This window comes from Mixophyes fleayi, chromosome 1 (genome assembly GCF_038048845.1).
Source record: "Mixophyes fleayi isolate aMixFle1 chromosome 1, aMixFle1.hap1, whole genome shotgun sequence".
Classification (NCBI taxonomy): domain Eukaryota; kingdom Metazoa; phylum Chordata; class Amphibia; order Anura; family Limnodynastidae; genus Mixophyes; species Mixophyes fleayi.
In genome coordinates, this window is record NC_134402.1 from 430,138,772 (window position 1) to 430,146,821 (window position 8,050).

An 8,050-nucleotide genomic window follows, 5' to 3' on the forward strand; every position below is an offset into this window, starting at 1 on the left:
AATAAATACTTCTTTACTATCTGAACTTCTTTGCTATTTTGATTTATTTTGTTGCTGCCACTACCACCATTAAGGCCACTTTCCATGCTTCACTTCAACAGTTTTTATACACTGCAAATATATAAGTATAAAGGCATACTTAGAATAATCATATGTAGGCATGCAGAAATGGATACCTCAGATTCGGTGCCAATGGAAAGATTTTAATCGTTTTGATTTCATTAACATAATTTCAAAACATTGTGGTTTTGTCCTCTATTCAATAACTACATTTTGCATCTCACGCGTTGTAGGTTTTACGATGACTCAGCCTTTTACCATGACCGCCGTGAAGAACCAGATTCCATAGAACTGTGGGAAAATACACAGTCATGTACAGGACAGTATCGCAGTGTTTAGCTCATGCAGCAGTTTACACGCTACCATACAGATTGCAAGTAAAGTCTGTTTCAAGAAGGATGCAAAAGGGATATATTTCCCCGTACAGCTTTGATGTTGATTTACATCATTCTGCGTTTGTTTTTTGGCGCTCTTCACACATTTTAAAAGAGCACAAACAATAAATAAATGAGAGTCGATGGTGCTCTCCTCACCATTACGTACTAAAATTTTAGAACAGGGCATTCCCTGCTTCTCAGAGCAGGGGGTTGCATTGGTAAAAGTGTAGTGCATTAAAAGCACATTGAAAACACAGCACTAAAACACATCTGAAGCTTGTGTTAGTTCTCCTGTTTTTATCCATTTTCCCAGGGCATATATGTGAACGAGTCCTCAGCCATCCATTGAAATCACTTTACATTTTTCCTTACACTTAGGGGTATATTTACTAAACGGAGGGTTTAAAAAAGTGGAGATGTTGCCTATAGCAACCAATCATATTCTAGCTGTCATTTATTTAGTGCATGCTACAAAATTAAAGCTAGAATCTGATTGGTTGCTATAGGCAACATCTCCACTTCTTCAAACACGCCCTTAGGGAGCGTTCCATGCAGCTGATCTGTACCCACGGTAATAAGGGTTAGATTGACATCTCTCACAAACACAGCCCTCTATACACTCTTGTTTCAGGATTGTACTTGTATATGCACTGTCTGTTCACATCTATCTGTATTTGTACATTGTTATGTAAACATTGTAAAAATACTGCATAATACATATGGGCTACATTTTAGGGTAAATTTTAAGTATATTAGAAGAGCCTGAGGAGTTCCATGACCCTGTTATATAGGTCATGGAACTGCAAAGTGACTTACAATATCTGTAATAATTTACAGTATGGAGTACATATAAATATTGTGCAGATTTAGAAGTGGTGGTATACACCTCCACTTTAAACACTGTATATATATATTTATATATATATATATATATATATATATATATATATATATATATATATATCTTATGTATAAAATCATTGGTATGTTTTTCTGTCTGGTTATGCATTCGGACATCCCTGCACTGATTGGGATGAAACCAATGCGAGGTGGTCCAGTTGGATCCTGGACAGGTATTAGTGGATTTAGGGTCCTGGACGGACTTTCTGTTGGTGTACCTTGGGCTGAACGTTGACCAGGGGAGCCTGTTCTGGGCCTTCCACTGGATCGATTTGGATGACACCTTCACAGAGGGGTGGAAATTTGTCTGGGGTGCCTAATGGAGTGGTAGGGGTCCCGGTCGGATCCCTACCACTGTACGTTGGTGTACGTTTGGCACTTTAAAACATGGAGCTTGTTCTGGGTCTTCCTCTGGATCGATTTGGATGACATCTAAACTGCTAATTATTTTTAAAGTGTTGGCAGTTACATCCAATCCATTGATAACTTAATAACTTGAGGATTTAAACCTGGGCAACGCTGGATACTTCAGCTCTCTCTCTCTCTCTCTATATATATATATATATATATATATATATATATATATACACACATTTCAGCTAGTATATATATATATATATTTGTTTGGGTTTCCTCCGGGTGCTCCGATTTGCTCCAACACTCCGAAAGCATATTGGTAGATAATTGGTTGCTAACAAAATTGACCATAGTATGTGTGTAAGTGTGTGTGTGTGTGTATGTGTATGTATGTTAGGGAATTTAGACTGTAAGCCCCAACTGGGCAGGGACTGATGTGAGTGAGTTCTCTGTACAGCGCTGTGGAATTAGTGGCGCTATATAAATAAATGATGATGATATACATATATCTCCCCCCCACAACAAAAGGATTTGTTCTTGGTGGACTTATGTAACAGTCTTAAAATTAGAAAACTGTATTTACCTGTCCTACCCTGATCCTCATCCGATTGGTGGGTTCCTAGCATCGGGACAATGAAGGTATGTTCTCCTTTCTTATGTTTTGATATCTAAGTACATCAAAAATGTTACTTTTTGAAAAAAAGCAAAAACATAAAATCACTATTTTACAATAATAGATATCAAAGGCTGTGGTATACTAAGCTGAATATTATACAAAAATAACTGGAATGCTAATTCTATCCATCAACAACATTTAATTATATAGCGCTTTACAAACACAATAATATACAATACTGGATAATACGGACAAAGAGATAAAAAGCTCCCGCTCGCAAGCTTATAATCTAAGGGTTCCATCATGATCTCCTTCACCCCTCTGCAGATGCTATCCTATTAAGACAGAGCTACTCTATCTGTGCTAGCAAGTGTGGATGGCAGGTTTGCAGACTTGCTGTGCAGAAATGCATTGTGTAGTTTATGGGGGGTCACTGTTATCAGAGCTGTCTTAACACAAAGGCACGCTGGGCAGTTTCCCAGGGGCCACACGAGCATAGGGGCCCCATAGGCTTGCCGACTTCTCACTATAAATGTAAATAATGAAAGAAATGGAGCAGAGCGCAATAAAAACGTGACAGTGGCTTTGTTTCGGTTTTCTTTGACTCTGCTCTGCAACCTGTGATGCAAAAATGTTTTTAAATCTGCTGTTTCTCCCTTCCTTATAATTGACCCTCCCCCCACCACACACACATGCTACGGTTAGGGCCAAAGTTCTCTGCGTTGCCCGGGGGCCTATAATGCTGTTAAGACGGCCCTCACTGTTACCGCTCCTGGCCAGTATAGATGGGGCATCTGAGTAGCACTCCAGTGGCATGTGGGGAGTTTGACTGGGGAGGTAAACCTGCTAGACCATAGTTGCCTACTCTCCCAGAATGTCTGGGAGACACCCGAATTTTTGGGAATTCTCCCGGACTCCAAAGAAAGCAGGCAAATATCCTGGATCCAGCCATCTTCGTTGTTAAAGAGGGTGGAGGAGGAGCAAAATGGGCCATTGTGGCCCTAACAGTGCACCACGCGTGGCCACGCCCCCTCGACGGCCTCCCTCCCAGGCAGCTGCCTTCGAAAGTAGGCAAGTATGTGCTAGACCAGTGGTTCCCTGGGGTGTCTCAGTGATGTCACAGGAGTGCCACGGACAGGGCGGTGCTAAGCAAGGTGCGGGACTACTTGGTAATTATTTTGGCTTAGGGGTGCCTTGAAAAAATTATGGAGTTTGGGATCCACTGCGCTAGACCATAATGCAGGTGAACTAAGGCGAGCTCATTGAGGACAGAAGGGCAAATACTCAGCAGTCTTGTCAGTATTGCTTTCAGAAATGCTGGCAATAACTGAAGGGGCTATAATGATACCTAGGCCCCTTAATACTGCACTATGTATATGACATTCAAGATTTATATCTGTAAATATCAAATTGGAGTTAAACGGTACTTTAAGAAATGAAAGCGTTAATGCTATCAAAGTCGTCTCATAGACCTCTCGAGTCATCATCGTGTTCACTTTCTGCTTATTTATGCGGAAATATTTTTCCTGAAGGTTGATCGGAGTTTGATATTCAATTTGCAAGGGAACTTCTGTTGTATTGCTGGAGGGTACAGAATGTTTCAAAGGAGGATTCTTACGTAACACTGACAGCTGTTCTGAAGTCTCAGTCTCAGGGGTTCATCTCCTGCAATTCAGTTGTGCTGAGGATTGTTTACCACACTATTGCCGTGTGCGGTGTAACATGGTTTTCTTGTTATGCACAGTTTCAGTCTGAATGGTAATTCTTGGAAATTTCCAGTCAGTTTCCTGAGGTAACAGAAGACCAAGCAGCAGAGAGAGCAAAGGGATTTCTTTATGGGTTATCTCTGCAATATCATAAAAGTACAGCAGGTACAGTATGCCCAATATGTGAGATGATGTTTGTATTGTGGAATAACTAACAAGCGCACTTAAATGGAATTTCCACCTTTCAATTTATATATTATATAAAGTTTATCTGTGGATATAATTATATATAAAAGCCTATCTGAAAGGCAAAAAGAAACCAATAAAAATAGAGCTATAGGTTAAGTTAAAGTTGCATAAAGGGCATACTTGCCTACTTTCAGGCAGTGCAGTCCGGGAGAGGGCCGTGACTAGGGGGCGGGCGCGGTCAATTGCGTCATAGTGGCCAAAATGACGCGTTTCATTGCGAATTGCGTTATTTTGCCCAGGAAATTGCGGGATGCGGAAGACTTGCCTGCTCTCCAGGGAATCCAGGAGACCGACCCTGATTTCGGGAGTCTCCTGGACATTCCGGGAGAGTTGGCAAGTATGACGAAGGGTTGTACAAACTAATAAAGTTATGTAAGGGTAGGATGTAGTGAAGTGGGCAGGATGGGAGCTTCAATGACGTAGTTTGCAGTGAATGGCGTAATTTTGTCCGTGTCCCCGTGGCAATTTGACGCTTTTGCGTCATTGCGTCTAAGGGCGGGGCCAAAATGACGCTATTTGCCTCGCCTCACCCACTTCCACCCTCCCATTTCACCCCCTGACCCATCGGGATCTCCCAGAGAACAACACTACAAAGTTGGTAAGTATGTGCTACCCTGATCTTCCGATGGCGCCATCACTGGACAGCTTGTGATGCCCTTTGCGACTTCCAACTTACCATGTGCTCGGCTTTTGGGCACATACCTATGTTTCAGAATATTGACTTAAGTTGACATTTCAGGGATCCATTAGAAATGACTGTTTTCCCGCCATATTATATGAGCACCTGATAAGCATGTCAAAGAGACTGTAAGGTCCCTCTATACTGTCTAATAATATCGGTATAACCATTCCTGACATAATTGATCGAGTTGCCCCTACGATGTTGCCAGACTCTCAGTTTTATCAGTCACACTCATTACTAGAGGTTGGCTACCATTATGGCTGAATTATTTGCCCACCTGTGTGTCATTCTGTAGTAAATGTAATGTGGAGCTACACGAAGTAAAAGACTTTGTGGTAGATATAGTAAAGCTTCTTAAAAGGAAAAGTGGAAGTGTTGCCCATAGCAACCAATCAGATTCTAGCTATCATTTTCTAGAATGTACTAGATAAATGATAGCTAGAATATGATTGGTTGCTAGGGGCAGCTCCTCCTCTTTTCCTTTTTAGAAGTTTTAGTGAATCTACCCCTCTCTTTATATTGTCAGCGGCAGGGAATGGAGCAGACACTTCAATTTGGAGCTTTTACTATCCCTGTAAATTGAAGTTTTTAAATTTAAGGAGTTCGAAAGAATCTTTTTAATACATTTTTTTCAAATTCAGTGAAAAACCTTTTTCTAATTGTTATGTTTTCCTGACTGCATAGTGCAGTTTGTCACAGATTCATTTGGTTCAGATAATTGGCAGAAGGCTGTTATCACCAACATTTTCTATTTCTTATTTTTATTTAAATTCTCCTACTCAGCTTGTGTTCTTCCTGACTGTTCATGTTCCCTTATCCCACATAAAGACGTGGAGGTCAATGAAGCATCCTCCAATGTCTTCACCAATGCAACTTAAGTGATAATTAACCGCATTTAACATTTGTTTTCATTTGCGTATTTAAACAAATCAAACTACAGTAGATATAAGGTCTAAGTGTTGAATATATGGTAAAACATAAACAAGGGCTGTGCTACCCTTCCTGTTTAATTAGAAGGCAACTGAAATAGTGTTCTCATCCTCTATACAAACTACCATGAACAGATTTAAATAAAGTTGTGTGCACAAATATTAGATAAGCTAAAAAGTAGAGATGCTCAAGCTCGGTTTTGCGAAAACCAAATTCCCGAACATCGCCAGTCTGAGTACCTACTTTCCCGCTTCCTGGATCTAAATCGAGGCAAAAGTCATCATTGCGTTGTAAGATCTCGCAGGTTTTGGATTCCATAAGTACCTCCCTCCCCAGGAGATCCAGCGCCATTGCTCACACAGAAACAGGGGTAGCAGTGTTCTTGTCACTCTCCAGTCTCCAGTGACATTGCTCAGTGCCATTGCTTACACAGAAACAGGGGTAGAGCAGTGTTCTTGGCACTCTCCAGTCTCCAGTGCCATTGCTCACACACAAACGGGTAGCAGTGTTCTTGGCACTCTCCAGTCTCCAGTGACATTGCTCAGTGCCATTGCTCACACAGAAACAGGGGTAGAGCAGTGTTCTTGTCACTCTCCAGTCTCCAGTGCCGTTTCTCACACAGAAACAGGGGTAGTAGTGTTCTTGTCACTCTCCAGTCTCCAGTGCCGTTTCTCACACAGAAACAGGGGTAGCAGTGTTCTTGTCACTCTCCAGTGACATTGCTCATACAGAAACAGGAGGGGTAGCAGTGTTTTTGTCACTTGCCAAAAATTGACTGGAAAGGACTGGAAATTAATGTTATTGAAGTTAATAATAATGCAGGAACAAAAAAAAGAGCCAAATTATGTGATTTTAGCATTTTTTAGCATTTAAAAAACAAAACAAAAAACAAATCCAAAACCTAAACAGGTGAGGGCAGTTTTGCCAAAACACGAAGTTAATACAGAGCTAAAACCAAAACACGGGGGGTCATTGAACATCCCTACTAAAAAGGTAAATACCACTAATTTATACACTTGCATCATGGAAAAGGATCAGATTGCCCATACCTCCCAACCATAACATTTTTGGAATTGGGACAGTGGTGTGCCTACCTTACTGTGGGGGCGTGGCCATGTCGCGATGGGGGTGTAGTTATGTTTAGTAGTACTTGGCACCTCCGAAGTGCCAGGCTGTCTCTAAGACCCTTCCATCCCTTGAGAACACCCCTGTGCCGACTCAGTGGAATGTGAGTGTGGCACCCACTTCCCTCTGCTCAGGACAGGCTACCAGGCATTTGGATCCAATGTGCTGCTATCGGCAAGACGATTCAGACCTCCAGAGTTGGATCTGTGCCCAGTAAATCAGGACAGATGTAATGTATGGATTAACTCACTATAGGCACATCCCTGCCTTTACACTACTAATGTGTGAACTCTTTATGTCCCCAGCACTAATGTGCTATTGAACTAGAAATCAACAGAGTCAGACCTTTAACTTAGTAGAGTGAACAGAACTATTTCTTTTTTCACTTTCCACAATAATATATTTTTCCTAAGTGCCTTATTTGAGATTCAGAAATATCAATATATAAATATATGACGTCTGTTTTCACTGCCTGACAATTGCCTTTCATTCTCATTCCCATGGACAGTATTTTGGAGAAGCGCTTCTTTAGAACCTAATTATATTGTTCAGAATGTTATGCTGCAGGCAAGATTGGACATAACAGGCCCTAAAAATACAGATGGGGCAGACTTTATAGCAATGTCTACAGCACGTTCCAGAATGACACCCGTTAAACCCTATTTTTTCCTCTTTTAGAAGAGCCTTTCATCTTCACACACAAAGACGCCATCTTGTTCTCATGACCAACATCAAATAGCGGAAAACAATGTCAGAATTTGCCCTGTGCACGTTCTGCCTGTCTGTAGTAATTTCTGACATCACCCATAACTAATAGCAACCATCTTCATGTAGTACCTTTTTTTTATTTCGCACATAAATCAAGAAATATTGGCTTGTATGATGTCATTCTGTCCAGCTCAGTACTAATATAAACCAGACAGACGTTTATGAAGGAGCATAAATCTCTCTGTTTCCCAGAATGTTTCCTATATTCTGTAAGCCGGGTCTACTATGATGGTGTGAAATTGTGCTCAAGACTAGAGACTCGTTTTTATTAGATTACGTC

The 8,050-nt window shown here is 41.1% G+C and overlaps 1 long non-coding RNA gene across 1 annotated transcript; it reads right to left on the reverse strand.

Moving 5' to 3' along the window:
• Window positions 1–248: 248 nt before the first annotated feature.
• On the reverse strand, window positions 249–5,307 carry LOC142109681 (uncharacterized). The gene is made up of 3 exons (XR_012680433.1): window positions 5,225–5,307; window positions 2,278–2,362; window positions 249–351 (listed from the first exon to the last, which is right to left on the reverse strand). It is a non-coding gene; the product is annotated as an uncharacterized LOC142109681 (long non-coding RNA).
• Between the last annotated feature and the right edge of the window lie 2,743 nt (window positions 5,308–8,050).